At 37.3% G+C, this 20,532-nt stretch overlaps 1 pseudogene; it reads right to left on the bottom strand.

Moving 5' to 3' along the window:
- Positions 1-20,532, bottom strand: part of LOC140140375 (probable ATP-dependent RNA helicase DDX60) — a 64,915-nt pseudogene that overhangs the window by 10,237 nt on the left and 34,146 nt on the right.

Here is a 20,532-nt window from a genome sequence, read left to right as displayed (position 1 = left end):
AAATGTTTACATAGGTAATATTAATAAAATGTATTTATAAAAAAGAAGGAGGAGGAAGAGAAAAACAAATACTGTATAAATGAGCTATTTTATTTAAAATCCATACTGTGGAAGATTTAGCTAACATCTTCTGAAGTTTGTCCACTTTGAAGTACGAAGTAAGGTATGCACATTTTGCGTAAGCGTATCGTGTATTAAGACAATTTGTGTGCGGCTGGCAGCATGTTTATTCCTTTTGACATTATGGCACGCCAAACTGCATAATTTACTGTGTACTTTACTTTGTACTTCAAAGTGGACAAACTGTAGGGAATATGTGTTTCAAATCAAATAAACAATTGGGTTACTTCCAGTTGTAAAAATATTGGTGAAGTCATATACAATCCAACCTCGCTTATCCGGACCTCTTTTAAGCGGATCTCTGTTAATAGTGTTATCAGGACATGTGATCTTCATAGCAAAAATGTTGGGAATGTTTGAGAGTTTGATTTCACGCACTGTTGCTTTTAGAAGGATATAACTATGAGCATGTTTATAGTGGGAGCAGATTTGCAGTACATTGCGGTATAACTTATATCCGGTCAGAAATTATCCGGATACTTGCCCACTATAAACACTAGCAGTATATGTATGTACGGCACATCGATATCCTTCTCAACCGTAGGATATTGTCACGAGATATTTGCACTATAAACACACCAGTATAAATTGTGTGCGGTATTACCAGAAGTAGGAGCTTCTTCTTGATGCGTAGGATGCGCGCAGGACATTCGGAACGATTCTCCCCCCAAAAGTTATCAAAACAGAAGCTACATGTTCACAGCCATGATCATATTGTTGAATGGACTGTTTATAGCTCGCGCCACAATATTTACACATTCCCCGTGTGACCTCGGGGTCATAGCAAATGTACGATAATGTTAGTTGGTATATAATTTGTGCGGTAACTATGTCTCACTATAAGCAGCAAGGGTATCGGTATATATACAAGGATTATCGTATACGGTATACTCAAATTGCGGTATATTCACTATAAACACGCTGTATGTGCACACTGCACTCAAATACCACATTTCATTGAAAAAAAACAGAAGCAGAAACAAACCTGTAGCCACACTGATCCATTGGACCCCCTCTAATATATGTGGATGTATTGAAACAGGACACTGGACTAGATGTTATGGATTTGGGAACGGCCATGCAGGACAGAAGGATATGTCGTGCTTTTGTAGTTCGAGGACACCGCTCATCTTAAGCAAGCAAGTATGCACCCCATTTTGACTAATTATTATGCCATCTCAATGTTAGCACTTCAGATATTCAATACAAAATTACCTAAAATTCACTATCCGGATTTGTCACTTATCCGGCCAATGCTAGGTCCCATCATGGCCAGATAAGAGATGTTAGACTGTACAGGGGAGTAGGGGTTTCACAATAATTAATCTTAGCTAATTCCATTTAAAACACACACTCCCTCTGTGGAAGGCTTTTTAAAATTCTTCCACAGGTGTATGTCAGATTTCAAATAGAAGAGCTTATTGTGCAAAAAATCTCTCACTAATACATAAATTCATACATACCTGCGTTCGGTTTACAGAGTTGATGAAAGGCGCCCTCTTGGAGCATGCTGACAAAGGTTAAATTGGCAGGTTCATGGTAGAAAAGATGCGTAGCCAATCCAGAAAGACCGATGGGAGTGCCATTGGCTTCCAGTAGCCCCTGTAAATGAAATGAACAGAAAAAAATGGTCAAATGCGTGAATTACACAATGTGTATTTAAGGGGTCGGGTTTTTTTCACAGTATTTTTGGAGGGGGGCTGAGAGCACATCAGGGACACTTAATTGCATTCTGAATACGCAGAATGTTCTTCTGATATCAATTTTTTCAAATCCCTGATGTAATATAAATTTTATGGCAAATGATTAAAATTGATATTTTCATATATTTGCTATTTAACAGTCCTCGGAGTAAACTTTACAAATCTAATGATACTTAATGATATGTACTTAAAGTGTATGTAGCTGGGAGGAAAAGCTGTCCATCATGAAAATTTTGACTTTTTGTATTGAAAATACACATGTTTCCCCCAAAAGACCTTAAAATATCATATCATTAGATTTATAAAGTTTACCTCAAGGACTGTTAAATGTCAAAAATACCATTTTTACTCATTTGTCATGAAATTTGTATTATAGCACGAATTTAAAAAATTCAAAATTATTTGATTCCCAAAAATACTGTGCAAACGCGCTATTCGAGCCCTAAAGGGTGGCTCCACATCAATGTCGATACCCCAACCTGATGTCAGTTCAATCTATCATTATGTTTACGAGCTACCGCTCAGTTAAAATATGCAAATAAGCTTAAAATAAGCTGAATAAATATGCAGATAATATGACACCAAATTATACAGCAGCAGATGTCATCATATTCTATCACCCTATCAAGTTTGAAGTTCACTGGGCATTCCATTTAAGGGGCATAGTGGATTACTCTATTTTGGAAAGACCTTTTGCACTGACCGACTGATCGCGTAAAAAGAATTAGGTCACCCCTGTGTAACGCGATATTATGCAGATTGATCTGTGAATGAGGAACTGATGTGATGATGACATGGTTCAATTAGCCAATCAGAACCTGACTTCAAGTTTACGCCATAAACTGTGCCAAATCGGGCAGTGGGAAAGGTCTTTGCAAATTGGTGTAATTAGAGTGCTTCTATAAGGACAGTTGGGATGAGCAACCATCACTCTATGCTATATAAGTGTTCCGTTCACCCGGGACAACCAAAACATGCATCGGACAACTGAAAATAATGCTCTAGTTGTCCGGCGGACAACCAAAGATATGCAGCCAAAAGTCACCTTTTCAGCATGTTATTTTGCTCAAACCTGACACAACTGATGAATTGTTAAATATTTAAGAGTAATTGTTCATAAATTGACTACACTCACTCCACTTTATTGGTAGTTGTTTCAGATTGTGGCAGCTTACAGACAACCAAAAACGTTGGTGGACAACCAGAAATTACAACCTGGTTGTCCCTATGACAACCCCTTTTAGTTTTTTTTTTTTAGTTTCTTAATTTTGACACTGTATAAGGTACTGGCAATACATTGGGCTATTCTTCCAATTAAAATCAACCTATGGAAGATGAACCTTAATCTTCCAGACAGGGAGTCACCCATTCAGTTAACAGCATTTGATATTCACACTCCCTATGTGAAAGATTAAGGTCATATCATCCACAGTGGTTATTTCAAATATAACAGCCTAATGTTCATATACTTACTGCATGTATCAGGTAATCCACGCTGAACAGAAAGAAATGTTTGACGACCTCCTCCATGTCCTTAGCCTTGTGGCACACAAATGGATGCTTCAGTAGAGCTAGCACCTGTGAAATAAATAACAAAATATGGAATTATGAGGCATGTCCCTTTTTGCAAACAATTTCTAGTGTGTGTGCATATATACCAAGCTGTTGGCAAATGTGGACTGCACAAACACATGCTGTATTTGCCAGTCTAATAACCAAGAAAATTAATAATGGGCTATTACAGTTAAAATCTGTACAACCCATACAATACAACACCTTAATCTCCTACACAGGCAGTGTAGACTTCAAATTGAGTCACCCATTCAGGCAACCCAATTTGAGATCCACACTCCCTGTGTGCAAGATTAAGGTCATGTCTTCCATAGGGGGTATATGGATTTCAGCTGGAATAGCCAATGTTTATCACAGTATACAAAGTCTGCAGTAAGTGCAGAATACACTCTACGTGTAACCATACCCCAGGGTATAGAGGGCAATAGTGTCTTACAGTAGAAATTTTAATTGAATGAACACAGCCTGACACAGCGTGACGGTTTTGCGTGTACATTGCGCCAGCGTAGGCGACTGTGCGTGTGTAATGCGGAAGTGAATCCAGCCATGCCAACTCATTTGTGATTGGTTAGTATGGTATCCAAGGTCGTGCAATCGTGTTGTAGTTTGAAATATGCGATATAAGATCGCGGTTGGATCGAGTACAGCTCTTGAAAGCTGTGTTCATTCAATTGAAATTTCTACTGTAGTAGCCTCCCATCCACATGTCATTTTGGATGGACAGTTTGCTCCTGGGACGGGCAAATCATGCTTGAATAAGTTCTGTGAACTCAAAATAAGACCAGATTAATAAATCAAGGCTATAGAGGCCTTGCATGTGACGTATCATCCCGTAAATATGGCGGACTACTCAAATGCATTCAACAAAAGCATGATTGCAATCTACCGTGACAGTTCGTCTCACACACATAACCCTGCACTACGATCAAATAGGTTGATGACAACATTTGATTGAAAAGACTGCACTCCGCCATAACTACGGTGAAAGGACACCGGTTCAAATCCTTTGTTTGGAGCCAATCGATAAAATGATGCAGGGCCTCTATAGCAATAGCAATTTGAACTGACTGAACCCCCAGAAGGGGCAGAGATCTGGCAGAGGGTACGTCATAGAAATTCTCACCTTTTCATGAGCATCCCTCTGATCTTTAGAGTTGTGAGTTAGCACCATGAGTCTTAACACAAAACTGACACTGAATGGAAAGTGTCCTCTCAGATGAGGCAAACCTGAGGTAATCAAATGCTGAATCTTCTGAGGTGGAACACAGAAGAAGACAATGTTTCCAACAAGGTCAAATCCACGACGACCTGAACGACCAGCCATCTGCAAGAAATAACAATGGGAAAAGAAGTCCTTAAAGCTAAAATACACAATTTCAGTAAAATTTTAATTCCGTTATTCATTACCAAATATTACATAAATGTATATCAAATTTATGAAAAACCGTTGGACAGGATTCTGGTCATTTTAAGCTAAAATAGGTAAAATGACAGAAAACCCACTTACTATCATGGCCACTAACTGTGGAACTCTATGGGAATTCAACATAGTAATTAAATCATCAAAATAACTCTGTGTCCTACAAACACAACACATTTAGCTGATTGGCACATATGTTAACATTACAAATATGCCAAAAAATTGGGTTTGAAAAAAAATTGCCAAATTCATTTAAAAAGATGGTACATTATGGCTTTAAAAGATGCTCATATAAATCATTAACAAAAACATAGCCATAGTGATGGGTTTTTTTATTCACCAACCTGAGCATACAACAAAATAATTTGTTCAGTTACAGGCCTTGCCGTTTGAGGCGAGCGATGCGATCGCTCACCACGGCTCGCCCAAGCTTGATTTCTAGTGAGTAATTTTCCACTCGCCATAGACACTAAATATCACTCGCTGCGAATCTCCCATAATCAGCCATCGAATCAGTCAATTCAGCATTTAATGGATTCTTTGCCCCCTCCAAGCAGAGAAAGTCACACATTTTAGCGCGCTTCACACACATTTTAACATCAATACTGTATTATAACACCGAAAGCTCTACTTGATTATACCCAAATAAATGGTATTTGTGAAAATTCAACCACTCACCTAGCATCATGCTAGCGAGTGATTAACCACTCGTTTTTAAAATCTAAATGACAAGGTCTGTAGTTGTACAATACAATAAACAATAAACGGAATTTATATACCGCCTTAGCATAAGTATGAACAAAGCGCTTAAGTACTTTACACCTTACCTGTCTAAAAGCCAATGGTTTTAGCCACAGATCTTCACATACAAACACTACAGTCTTGCAAGGCATATGGATTCCAAGGGCTAAAGTAGCTGTAGATGCTACCACCTGTAACAAACAATTAAGACAATAAAAGATTGACAATGATTCCCAGTCAAGGTTGGCAATTGAATACCTGAGTGGAAGAAGGGCCCAGCTCCATCAAGACTGTTTTTGAGATATTAAGAAAAAAACTTTATATTTGGACATGTTTTTGCTGTCATCTTCAGGGGACCTTTAACATACAGTATTACATATATTGAAAATTATATATGATGTTTCATTGTCAACGGTACAGGTCTTAACACGGCTGTGTACTCTAGACATTGTTTCTTTCGCGAAATTGAGCTTTTTTGAAATGCATTTACTTTGTTATGTTTTTTATAAATACAAGGAAAGAAAATCCAGATTTGTTAACTCCAACTGCTCCATTTTATGGATTTTATTTCACTATTTCACTGTTTCCGCAATTGAAAAGGAAATAAAATCTTTGTTGTACCAGCAGGGTACATCGCGTTGCGTATCGCGCAATTTGTTAACGCACAAATACGCGACGCATACGCAACGCTTATCTGCATGCGCGGCGCATCTTATGGAAACACCACGGAAGCACTGAGTTCACAAAAACCTAGTGGTCAAATGGCTCCGTTTTAGCTGATAATATGTGGGTTTTTTCAAGTTCTTTCCCCGATTTAAATATCACGTTATGAATGGATTTCGCTCAAACTTCTCAGGGGCTGTGGATTTACCCGATGTTCACGTAATATAAGGTACAAAAACGAAAACTGCCGCATTCTCCTGTGAGATTCGATGAAAGTGCAAAATGTGACCACTTTAAACTTCAACGGCCATTATTTCAATGTTCATTTTCTCGGTAAAATGACGATTTAGGTACACGATAACTCAATAAATACAGCATCTATAGGTAAGCAAATATGATCATCGTAAAAAGCATGATCGACTCAAGAAACGGTTTTCTCATTTTTTTATATTTTGGTCTATTTCCGATTTTAGGCATCATTTTGTGCAAACAGGCGTTCGTGAATTTTAAAAAGTTCAATTTGATGCCTTATATGGTCAATATCTCAAAAATACGGCCAATATCAAAAAATAAAAAAAAACGTTTTTGGAATGGCGCTTCAAGATTGAGCTAAAACAAAATAAAATATTTTGGAAAGAGTGTTTTTTGTTATGATGTACCTAACAAATATTGCCAAAAACTCACTTTTTTGTGATTTTCTTCATAATTGTTGTTTTTACACCAAATCTGTATTTATATTAAGATTTATTGATGTCTTGCCTTCATAAAAATGTATACTTTTATATGTCTTATGCGAATAATTACAAAGTTATTGCACTTTTACTACATGCATGTCTGAGAGTACACAGCTGCCTTAATACAAGCTGGATTTGGGCCACTAATATACTGTAAGTGTCAGTTCTGTAAGCAGATGTGCTACAGAAATTTGGTAATTATCCATTAATTGCAGAAGTACAAGCATGTAATATGTTAGCAAGAAAGTTTATTGCAGTGAAAAGCAGATTTCATAGATGAACAAAATTACTCTTTAACCCATTATTTGTGGAATCCATGGAGTTGGGCCTTTCTTCCATGAAAACCATGATTAAGCCTACTTGGAAGACTATTCAGAGAGTGGATTTTGGCTCATCTTTCACACACAAGGAAGTACAGTCTGCTGGCAATAAACTGCTGGGTCTAACTCATATTTGTCAAAAATTGGAGTTGGGCCCTTCTTCCAATTAGGTATTCAATTATTTTTATTATTTTTTTAAATAAAAAAAAAATCAATTTATATGACCTAAGCAATTTTTACCTTTTTTTATTTCATTCGAAACAACTTCTCCACGGCAACTCGCTGCTTGTTATTCAATCCAGCATGGTGGTATGCTACGCCTCTTGCTATCAGTCGACAAAGATTTTCAGACGTGTCTCCCTCTGGTAGACGGTGTAATTCTTCCTTAACTTCCTGATGAGATGGAAGCAAAAAGTGGGCCACTTAAGTCAACTTTTTATTTTGAAATTGGTTTGATTTTTCTTATTAATTCCTCAATTTCCGATTTTCAGTAAAGTTATTTTCTTAGAATCAAACACTTTTCACCACATGTAAATTGTAAAACAATATGTTTTCTTTTCTTTTTTAAACAGTTTTCCAAAAATATTTTCTGACTAACAATTTAACTTGACAATTTGTATTATAGCTTATTAGTTTTCATTATTTTGCAGCAAAATGTAAACATTTTGCACAATTTTTGCAAACAAATTTTTCGGTATGGACAGCTAGACATCAAAAACTGAATGTGACCCGCTCTGATAAAACTAGGAAGAAGCTGCATTTTTAAATAAAATCATGATTTTAATATATATGTAAGCACTAGACATTTATTCTTTTAAATGATACCAAAATTATATATATATGAATAATTTTATAAATAATATCTTGATATTTTACCCCATTGATATTCTGAGAAATGGGCCAAAAATTTTGGGCCTCCTCTTGATCACTGATCTTTAAATATTGTTTTAACTCCCTGGACACTCTAACAGCATTTCTGATTGGTTGATAAATTGAAATGCTCAATGTAATTGCCAATTACGACTAGGCTTTAAACTATTTATGGTCAAACTGGCATTTGCAAATGATCTTATTAATACCCTCTTTGATTGGTTCAAAATTGGACACAATATTCATTTTGGCCAATCGGCAGGTAGTTCTCATGGGGTTAAAATTTAAAATTACTTCTTCCGTCATGGTTCCTTCTCCCTGCAGTGTACAATTTGGTAGCGGGTCATCAGAGAGGTAATATTTGGCATCCCCCAAATCCACACCATCGGTATCATCTCTACAGTCATGCAAATAATAACGATAATATTCATTACGAAAACAGGTAATTTAATGTGGCATACTTTGCCACAACAATAGGCCTCAACCCATTTTACAGAAGAAAATAAAAACATTGGTCACTATGGTCCAAGACACATCATGGATCAGACCATTATTAGCATCACAAGACACAGCTCCATATTATGTATATGCAGAACCCTGATCAGTCTGCATCTAGAAATAAATCATCACAGCCAGGATCAGCTCTCGAAGTTTTCATACAGGTAACACAAGACAAAAATTCCCTGTCACTATAATAATTTCAAGCTAGCTCAATTATTTCACGAGAACAAACTGATGTTATCTAATTTTGTCCCACCAAATTTGGGAAGAATCCATATTTCTTCACTGTTTGGTATAAAAAATTAAAATTACAATGGTGGTATATTTTTACTATATTTTAAGAAATTATATATATGAGTAGGGTAGAGAGGAAATATAAAAGAGAGCGGAGCGAAAGAGAGGCAAGAGAGAGGTGGAGGAGGGAGAGGAGACAGAAGGAGAGAGGGAAAACAAGGCAGAGGGAGCATGGGATAGAGAGAGGGGATGGGAAGGACAGACATATGGGCCATCCCATTTGAAAACCACACCTCCATTGTGAAAGATTTTGGAATTCCAACCATTTTAAATTATTCTAGATTCAACCATTTTCAGAAATATAACAGAGGTGTTGGTAAATTTCCTGAAAATGGAACCAGCTCTTGGGCAGATGGCCAGGACCTTGCATGTGACATCAAAAATTGATGGGAGCTTGTCCTGGGATAGGCTATGGGGTACCCCTCCCCCCCAAAAAAAAATGTTTTTGCTCTTTTTATTTCAAAATATCATCATCCAAAATCCAGACATGTAGTAAAACAAAATGGTTTGATTAGGTTTTTTTTTACATTTCTAGAGTTACATCTCTGCATTTGTGGAAAAGGTGTAGAGGATTTTGGAATTCCAACCAGGATTTTCTGATTTTTAACAGTACTTAACAGAAATTATTCCAGATCCAACCATTTTTTGGAATTCTGAACAAATTTGTCTAATTTTAGGCCAAATTGTGCAAATTTCAACTGGATTTGATAAATTTCAACAAATTTCAGCTGGAATTTCACATAAAACTAACAACAGTTTCCAGTTAGATTTACCATAAGGTGTAGTTGGAATTGACATGGCAGAGAAATCTTCCACAGGGGGTATGGGGATTTTAAATGGAATAGCCCAATGAATAGAAGAGAGAGGATAAAACAAAAGGTTACTTGCCTGTTGTCATGTTCTGGTTCTTCTTGAGTTTTACTGAAAGAAAGAAAGAAACAAACACAAACTACATAGTTTAATAGGTTAAGGTTGGGCTTTCATATCAAATACTATTACGTCAACTGCCCGTTAATCAAAATCGCACACTGTGATTTGTCGAAACGCGTTACATGAGCATCCTATATTTGAAATAATGTGCCCTGATTGGGTTTTGAATGCATGCAGTAAAGTGTGCACATTCTACGTAGAGCATTATGCAAGTAATTTTGTTGATGATACGAGCAGCTTTCCCCAGTTATGTGATACTAACATGTTGTGGGGTTTGATTGAGAGGATCTTTAGACACAAACACAATCCGGCACATTTATAATTTCTTCCTAGCGTACTTTGACATGATCAGGGGCTAATTTTTTTGGGGCAAAAATCAATGTTTTAAGATTTGTCTTTCCTAGTGTACTTTGACGTGATGAAGGGCTTATCAAGACTTTTGCAACTACAGATGAATGCAGTGTCAGAGTGTCAGATGGGGCAAGATCAGAACATACAAACCTGTATAAACAGCCAGTTTATTTTAAGGAGAAGGATCTGACTTACAGGATCTCAAGCCCACTGCCCCACATATTTCAAGCATGGGAAATAAGCCAAAATCCGAAGGGACAAAGTCTAAAATCAAAGGGTTATATTAGTGCAAACAGACCCCATCTGTAATAGCTGCCAGGTGTGAAATTTTAAATGCATACAATATATAGAATGCAGAAATTGTCAAATATGTATAGAGCAGCTATAATTGTCTTCCTTTACTATCCCCTGTAGAAATACAACTCACCTGGCTTTTGTTTTATTCTTTGCATCTCGTGATCGTTTGGCTTCCTTGTCCATTTTGATGCTGCCTTTTGGGCGTTTTTGAACATGTCACCTGTTTCAAACTCTTCTCGTAAATTCTTCTCCGAGTCCTCTAGAGAGACTGCTACTCTGTCTGCTAGTTTTTCGCAGAGTTGCCGATTCTGACTGAAATAATAAAAGAAAACAGATCGTTATGTAAATGTAAGAAAATCGTAAGTGCAATGGCTGTCTCATGTTAGATTTTGAACTTGCATTTGGAGTAAAATCCAATAACTTAGCAAAAAGTTTATCTCATGAGGAATTTGGGTTTGAGATTGCTCACCAGGTGATTAAAGTTGCTCCTGGAACAGTGGTGTAGCCAGGACTTTTTCAGAGGGGGACAAGGCAAATTTTCAGGAGGGCAAATTTTGATGAAAATGGTCAAAAATGGGTTAAAATTACAAAAAAGGCCTCCGACAGGGGGAAAGCTAGACTTCTCACAGGGGCCAGCTGCCCCTCCCCTTGCCCCCCCTCCCCCTTGACTATGCCACTGTCCTGAAAACATCTCATCAAGTCCCACTACTCTCAAACTTGATAACTGCCAGTGCAATTCATTTCAAATGACAAAAGGCAGCATTTGCACATACCACTTTCTTGCACCACGTCCCACATAACGAGACATAAAGAGGTAAGCTAACAAATTCCCTATATTTGCATGCTGTGTGTTGCATATGAATTGTTGCATATGAATTTTCTCTAACGGCATGATATTGATTTCATATCCCTCCGCTCCAATGCTCCTGCTGAATATCATCCCACAATGAACGACACTCATTTTAAATTGTTCCACACCAACTGACTCCCTTTCAAAGAGAAATCAATAGCCTTTCAGGTTGAGGCACATCACTTTCATATGCGAGTGATGTAGTGAATGCAGCCGGCATCAACTGCTCAAAATATTGCCCATTCTATTACACGATAGTAGATATTAAAACACAAACAATTCCCATCTCCAATTCTCTAAACTGAGAGAATTCCTACGCTACCTGAACACCAGAGCTGGCAGTTTGTTTTGATCATTCAACTGGCGAATCAACTTGGCAAAGTTTTCCTTAGCGGCTACATCGGAGAATATCCCGCCTTGGACCTTGTTTTCTTTCTTGTTCCATTCCTCCTTGCATGTCTGCTCCTCTTGCTGGAAGCCACGCTTTAAAATGCCAACGACTTCACCGATCTGAAAGGCACAATCAGAATCCAGAGTTAACATTGTTTCCACAGAAGAAATGATAAGACCCAAAGAGTCGGAACTGCACCATGCTTAAGGGCTGGGGTATGAACGTTGGGACAGTATTTATTGTGGGACATTAGAGCACATCAGACATGTCGAATTGCATTCTGAATACGAAGAATGTCATTCTGATATCAAATAATTTTGATTTTTGAAATTCGCAATTTAATACACATTTTATGGCAAATCATTAAAATTGATATTTTTGATATTTAACAGTACACTTTATAAATCTGATGATTTATACTTAAAGTGTATGTAGGTGGGATGAAAAGCCGACGATCAATTGAAAATTTTGACCTTTCGTTTTGAAGATATGGATTTTTTTCCCCAAAACACCAAAAACAATTAGGTCTTTTGGGAAAAAAAAACCATATCTTCAATATGAAAGGTCAAAATTTTCAATTGACCGTCGGCTTTTCCTCCCTGCTACATACACTTTAAGAATATGTCATTAGATTTATATAATTTACTTCGAGGACTGTTATATATCAAAATTTGAAAAATATCAAATTTTTATAATTTGTCATAAAATTTGTATTATATTGTGATTTTCAAAAATGAAAATTATTTGATATCAGAAAGACATGCTTCAGATTCAGAATGCAATTGATAGGTCTGAGGTGCTCTCATGTCCCACAGAAAATACTGTCGAAACGCAATAAACGCTCATTTTAGATCCCTTAATGCTATGGTAAAAAATCCGCCGCCATATTGGTTTGTCACATTTTGGAGACCAAAATAGTGTACATCCAGCATAAGCTTGATCGATACAAAAGTTTTTGCCCATAGCAGTTACCATGCATTATTGGCAGAACATATCACTCACACAACACAAATAGGCATGCACTTTACTAGGGCATGGCAAAATAATCGGGAGGTACACTATTTCACATTCATACACTCTTAGATAGCGATAACCAATCAGATCAAGCATTAGAAAAATCCAAACCATGCATTGATTGTGTATAATGTGCATTACGCAGTGCTTTCACACACGTTCGCATCGCGTAGACTTGATTCATTTTTCGGGCGGGTTGATGCTTTTATAGTTGGTTCTATTTTTCAACATTTTTAGTGATAATTTTGTTATAAAAACAGCAAAAGCCACATGTTCTCGTGTATGAAATAGGTTAATAAACACATATTACTTGTTGCTTGAGAAATTCGACAAAATAATGCACTTGCCTGATGTTGATAAGCGTAATGCACTCCCCCTTCAGGGCTTGTGCATTAGACGCATCGACATCAGCGTGCATGCATTATTTTGTCCAATTTCTCTCCCAACAAGTAATATGCGTTCATTAACATATAACACCATGAGATCTACATAGCGGAGTCAGTACTTAATTGTAGTTTAATTGTACACCGGTCAGGTCTTGTAATAAGAGATTATAGAGAGCCCTAATATAGGGCTGTTTTGTTGACCAGACTAATAACTGTGGTTACCCCTATCACACATTTTCTTTCTTAAGGTAATTAATAACAGAGATATGTACGTACTTAAGAGCTACCAGAGAAAATGAGAAAAGAAGTTTTTATGTGTGCCCTCTGCTTTATTTCCGTCGTGCATGGCTCATTAATATATGAGTTGCAGCTCTTACACTGTCCAGCTCTTACACAAGGTGCAGCTCTTACACTGTCTTCAATGTTTGTGTTGTCTCTCATAATTCAATACTCTCAGCCTGTGTGTCACACAGCCCTTATTGTAACAAGAACTTATAAATCTATGGGTGTTTGTCAGTGGTCTGACTCACCTTTGTCTCTCCATCCTTTTCTTCCTTCATCCATCTCATCAGTTCCTTCTTGAGAGCTCTCTCATAGTTACGAGCATCTTGCTTCTTCAACATTGGGGTTTTCTTGAAATGGACCTCGGGGTCAAGTTTCTGTAATGATGAAAAGTTTGGACAAAAATGGCCTCATCTTCAACGGTGCAGCTCAATAATTCCATAAACAATCACAGCCAGCACAAAATTTGACCACAAGTTGTGGTATGAGTCAGTTTTTGTGCCCAATACATAAGGTCAGTTGATGCCCGTACAAGGATAAAGGGGGCAAAGATTTCTTTGAAAATTTTACATGGGGGGCATAATTATTGCACAGCCCCTACAGATTTGTGCCTTGACAGACCATATCTCTGATTGCCTCAATACATGAAGCAAGCTTTATCCCCTTCCGCCTTACTGACTATTCTTACCATATCTCTGATTAGCTCAATACATGATATAACCCTCTTTGTAACCAATCGAAATAGTTTAATTATCTGAGTAACCAATCAAAATATAGCTTTTAAATCTGTAAGCAAACTTAATCTCCTGCAGCCTGACTATTGTTACCACATCTCTGATTGGCTCAAATAGTCCTATTTATAACCAATCAAAATAGTTCTTAAAGGCCGATGATTTGGCCGGTGGTGCCTGTGGGGTATCTGACCGACCAACAAACAAACATTTTCTTCTTGGCCCTAGGTCAGTGGCCTCTGTAGTCTTAACCCTTTTCAAAGCGAGTCTACTGCAGACGATAAGTTTTCAGAATTCTACAATTACATGGCCATATTTGGAATTGGCATGAAAAATGCATTAAAATGAGTACAAACAATCCCAGTATTGTTTCAGTGATTCTAGAGATAGCTCTTGATATTTTGAGAAAATATCTCAAAACTTTAAAGTTGAAGCCAATGGCTAGTACCCAGAGCATTAATTATGATACATGATACTGGTGAAACAACTTACTTTCATATGCTGACAGTCTGGGTACACATCTTGCATAGTATTAAAGAGTACTAGCGTCTCCCTGGGTGACAGAGTCAAGTCTGCTGGTAGCCCTTGAGACTTCATCTGGAAGAAAAATTAGGGCAGAGCTAAGTACTGAAAACATCATTAATTATAGAAAAACCAAACCAAACTGTTCTAAATGAGCATTTCATGATTAGGCCAAAAAAAAAAGAAGGTTTGTCTCAAAGCTCGCGCGCGCATTTGTACAATCGTGAGATTTGGAAAAAAACAAATGCAAATTGCAAAAGCAGTTTTTCCAGAAAAATTTGGTGAAAGTCAGATTTTTTTCTCCAAATACCATGAAAAAGTCAGGAATAAAAAAAAAAAAAAAAAAAAAAAATTGCATTTCGCATTTGTTTTCAAACCACTCGTGAGCTTTTGAGACAAACCATTATTTTTTTGGCCTTATAGCATACTTTTTATTAAGGTATGGCTCAATAGATATCCAAGAAAAAAAGCTTATTTCCAAAATTTCAGTTGATTCGGGTGTTGAATTAGGGAGTTCAGCATAATTGCATGTATTACAGTGGCGCGTTCTGGGTTAAACAAAAAAAAAAAAATCCCAGGTCGACCTAAAATAGCGTATCGCACACGATGGACCACCCAAGTTATCGTAAATCGGTTTCTTCCAGGTCGACCGTAAATTTTGGATTCAGTGCCACAGTCAGCCAGCACACGCCCAGGATTTTCAGCCAGGTCGACCCAAGACAAGCATGCAAATAGGCCTACATACGTGACCCGACCATGGCGATATAAAAACATGTACTATGTGACGAGTATAAACCATTGTACAGCGTTCATTCATAACTTTTGTAATATCAGTTTGTCTTGGCATCAAAATTAATTCACAGTCATAGGCCTACTCTCATACAAAGGCATATTTATGGAGATATAGTCATACTTGCAAGTTTTCTACTTTCTTGAATTTGTGTCAATATGTACACTCATGATATAAAGCTTAAGCTTACATCCAAGTTCGCATTGACGGTATGACTTGTCAGCCCATACAGCTCTCTACATGTATGTTTCAGACTTGTAATAAATTATGAGAAGAGGTCACAAATAGGATCAAATAATCCAATAAAGAATAACCCTACCTAAGTACAGGACGTAGGCCTACATGTTTTATACTTTATTATTATTTGGTCCACAACAATAACCAGCACGAATGGAGTGCCAATAATTTTCTATTAGCCTAAGCTGCCTTTCGATCAACAAGTGCTGAATCTCACAGCTTGACCAATTTGGCTACAGTGGACCATAGGGCATTGTGTTTTTAATTTTGGGCTGTCGACAGCCAGAAAAAACATATTGTCAAACAACCTAATCTGCAAGAAAGTTGATGTACACAAACATGGGTGTAAAAAAATCTCAACTTTTTTGGAGTAAGTTGTGGGGTGAGGCTGTGAATCATGAATACATACCTTTTTGAGATCCAGGAGAGCTATTGGGTGCAAAGGCACAAACTCTGAAGTATCGGAGAGGACTTGGTCATTTGGCAAAATCACATCATCTTTACCATTGCTATGGGGCTTTGGTAGGTACACAAAGTTTTCCAGATCAGAGTGACGCTCCTCATACACAACTGCAGAGCAAAGATACAACAAAAAGAGTGCACAATAAAATACAGTCTATTTGGTTTGTGCGCAAAAATAGTGATACGAAAATGTTTCGCTTTCCTGACTACAGGAGCTCCTCGGTTCTAACATACAGCTATAATAATGTGAACAAATATTCTAATCCAGGCTTCCTCAAATAGATTTGTTAAAGCGCCACATGAAATAAAAGAAAACTGCAAAGCGCCACTCAATGGCTGCGAAGCAGAGCACCACGGGGGAGTTGCCTCCCCCCCCCCTTTGAAGCTATCGATTATTTGAAATTTGAGGTGCAAATGACGCCATTTGGTGCAACATTTTGTACTATTTTAGCCTATCTATACAAGGATAACATGGGAATCGCATTGTTTAATGTTGAAATGTAGAATATTGGAGATATTCCAGATGGATGAAGTTTGATCAAAGGGTTTGATTTGATTTGATTTATAAAAAATGTATTTATTTATTTATTTTAAAATCTAAACGGCGTCGCGCACCACTCGGGAAGCCACGGCACGAAACAAGTGGCGTGCGCGCTGCTATTTGCGGACCCCTGTTCTAATCTTTACCCAGAGCAGCAAGTGCACATAAATGTTGGAAAAAAAACTCAGTGCATCTGGCCTGATTCAAACCAGTGACCTTCATAATACTAGCACAATACTCTAACCAACTGAGCAACAGAGGCACATTGGAGAGAGAGAGTGAGCGATTGAAATCTATTACAAGTATTAGGTTCTAACACAGAATTAGAAAAGGAGAATCAGGACTCGGTCGCCATCTTGATACAGGCATGGAGCAAAAATTGGGGGTATTCAGTTTCCCTCGGAATGTGCTCAAGGCATTCGTTGTCATGCAAGCAGACATGGAAGATAGCCACATTTGAGAGAGGCACTTGATGCGGCCTGCACGCGAGTATCAAGACGCTTCAGATGAGACGCAGAATTGTTTTCTGCGTCTCATCCAATTTTCTCCCCATTGCTAACGACTCGATTGTATGTGGCGGTATAGGGAGTCCCGGTTCTCCTTCTCTAATTCTGTGGGTTCTATGATCTTCATCACATTCTTAGCAGAAGGCATGATAATATGTGACACGATCAAGGGAAATGAGTCGGATGTCACTAATATTGATTTTGAGATATTGGCTAAGAAAGTGTTAAAATTCTTTTGTTTTATATTGTTTTCAGCGATAGATAAATTGATATAACTTTGCAAAGAAAAGTCGTATCAATATGGGGTTTTCAGTTTCAGAAAGCTCTAAATGTCCTTTTTAGAAACATATGTCAAACTCATTTTCGACCAGGGTCAACATGTGACTCATTCCCCTTGATCATGTCACATATGTGCTGGCTGCTCTGAGTAAAGATTAAAAAATATTTTCATCCTATCAATCTAGAGAACTAAGAATAATATTTCAGCTATTATAGTGGTTGAATAAAATAAGCTTCTCAACTTCTTGTTCGAAGCAATAATTAAATGATTTAAATAAATACTGACCTAGCCGGACCGTGTAAGCATTATTTCCAACATCAGTTTGCTGCTTCTTGTTCTTCTTCTTGGAGCCTTGGCTGGCCACTTGTTGAGCTTGCTGTCGCTTGAAGTCCTGACTGGCTTGAAGCCAACTGTTGAGACAAAATAACACAAGTATATTTTTAGTCCAAATTTGTTGAACATTACATGTTTAGCACAGGGTGTCGAAAGAGTCTTGTTACCATTTTAAATGTTCAGAACTCTAGTATACAGCAACTGACCACAAACATAAAGGTATCTTTGCAGAGATAATGCTTGTGCCATATTTTGACACCAAATTTGACATATAAACCCACAGATATAATAAATAAATTACACTGAAACAGTTGGGCAATACACACAAAACCATACCATATGTTTACAGCACATCTCTGGATCTCAAGTATCCACTACCTCCTCTCAACATCCAGACTAATTTCCCCCATTCAATTGCAGTATTTAACAGTTCTCATATATGACACGATCTGCTCCATGGGGGGCGGGGGGCAAGGAGGCATTTTTGAGTTAATGTAATTATTACCTAATACAAACATTAAGCCATCATAATATGAAAACACAAAAGGTCTAGCATACATGGTTCTAAAGTTAAAGTTTTTTTGATATGTATTTTCTTATGTATTTTATTGTTTTTACTCCATTATTTGCCATTATCTCAATTTCAAATTTGCCGCCTTTGGCCCCATGGAGCAGATCATGTCACATATTATTATAATAGACTCTCAAGATGATATACAACACCAAGAAATCTGTATGTACGAGAAAAGCAAAAATACAACCATACAATTGTATGCTTGGATTTTTTTCAGAAATCAAGCCATAAAAGCTATCTTTGGAAGATGTGTAATATTCCATCCTTTAATTCAATTCACTTATCTTCCACCAGGACTGTCAGGACATAACTCTTCAGTAATTCGCAGTGGGTAAGGAAAGACGGGAGGTCAACATTGAACATAAGTGTCATTCTTCTTATTGCGAGCATTAAAAGTATTCCAAAGTCTAGGCATATTCTAAATCACAAAAGATCTTAAATTGGATGTGCACATAGCAAATGTTTATAAATGTGCCAGTTCGCAGTGATTTATGCTTACCACTCTCAAGCGGTTTGGACTACCACTAGAAGACCTAAGAACCATCTATATTGGCTTCATTAGACTGCTTGTTGAACATGCCATTCCAGCTTGGCATCCGAGGCTCACTGAGCTTTAACATTCACCTCTTGTGCATAATCAATAGAGCCCATGCAAAATCAAGTGGAATCAGGAAGCTACAAAAGTTTACTGTTGTAGCACCTTCATATAGTATAGTACTTGGATCAACAACATATCCTAAACCAATTTTGGTTACCCCTTTAAATGGCTGCATATTCCTTTAATTCTAACAACAAGAACTTTGCTTATAAGTTTTAACTAATGGAAGTACTTAAATTGATGATTTTAAGGTGGTACTACACCCCTGGCCAATTTTTGGTTATTTTTGCATTTTTCTCAAAATTAGAGTGCGCTGGTGACAAGTAAGATATGTATATTATAGGGGCAAGGACTACAACTACTGCACTGGAAATTCAGCAACTCAAGGCAAGTATTTATTGATTTATTGATCAAATATTGGTTTTCCCTCATTTTTGACTGTAACTCCACAACTGTTGTCTGTGCTGAAATAAAATTTCCAGTGCAGTAGTTGTAGTCATTGCCCCTATAATATACATTGATCTTACTTGTCACCAATACGCTATAATTTTTGAGAAAAATGCAAAAATGGGCACAAAATTTGCCAGGGGTGTAGTACCACCTTAATGGAGTTACTTAAATTGATGACTTTTCAATGTGGCTTGTCTGCTTGCTACCAGGGACAAATCATTTTTCGCAAATTTGTTTTCTCCACCCACTTTGATTGGTCTCTGAAATTAAATTTTTCTCTGCATAATTCAAATTTCAGCCAAGTTTCAGCAAATCATATAGTTTTACTACTTTCTGCTAATTTGCTCATGAAAAATGAAAGGAAAGCCATGATATGTATAATGCAAACCCATGTCGTAATTGGGCTATTAGGTTTATTTATATTTTGTTATTTTTCCTGCACAATTGGCAATTTTTTTCTGCACAATTTCAGTCCTGTCTAGGACAGGTTGGTTCAACAAGTCAGTGACTGAAACACGACCCAGTAAATTGTAATCACCACCTTCAGGGTTGTAGCTACGCTGGGCGCTGCCGGGGGGCCGCCGCACCCGGCACCAAAAAAAAAAAAAAAATTTTAATTTTTTTTTTTTAGGGGTCCGTAAGTGCTGAGATATCCACGAAAAAAAAGCTTTTCCCAAAATTTCAGTTGATTCCGATTTTACGCTTATGAGTTATGCATGATTATGTGTATCACACTGCTCCATAGGCCACTGTTGTAATTATACCAGAACGAAATTCAAATTTGGAGATATTTTTGCTAAACGAATTAATCTGCAAGAAATTTTTGGTACATAAACATTATGTAGCCAGGTTTCCAGTGGTATAAAAATCTGAACTTTTTTCGAGAAAAGTGGGGGGATGAGGCTGTGGATCACTAAATGCCCTTTTAACAGGGATTGTGAACTTTAAATCGGGATACCTGAATGAATGATTTCATTTGAAATCTACACCCCCTGTGTGGAAGATTAAGGTATAATTTTTCTTAGGGGGTTTATGTATTTAAACTGGAATAGCCCTATCTGTTTTACCA

This window comes from Amphiura filiformis, chromosome 19, assembly GCF_039555335.1.
Source record: "Amphiura filiformis chromosome 19, Afil_fr2py, whole genome shotgun sequence".
NCBI classification, from domain to species: domain Eukaryota; kingdom Metazoa; phylum Echinodermata; class Ophiuroidea; order Amphilepidida; family Amphiuridae; genus Amphiura; species Amphiura filiformis.
This window is presented reverse-complemented; position numbering and strand designations above follow the sequence as displayed.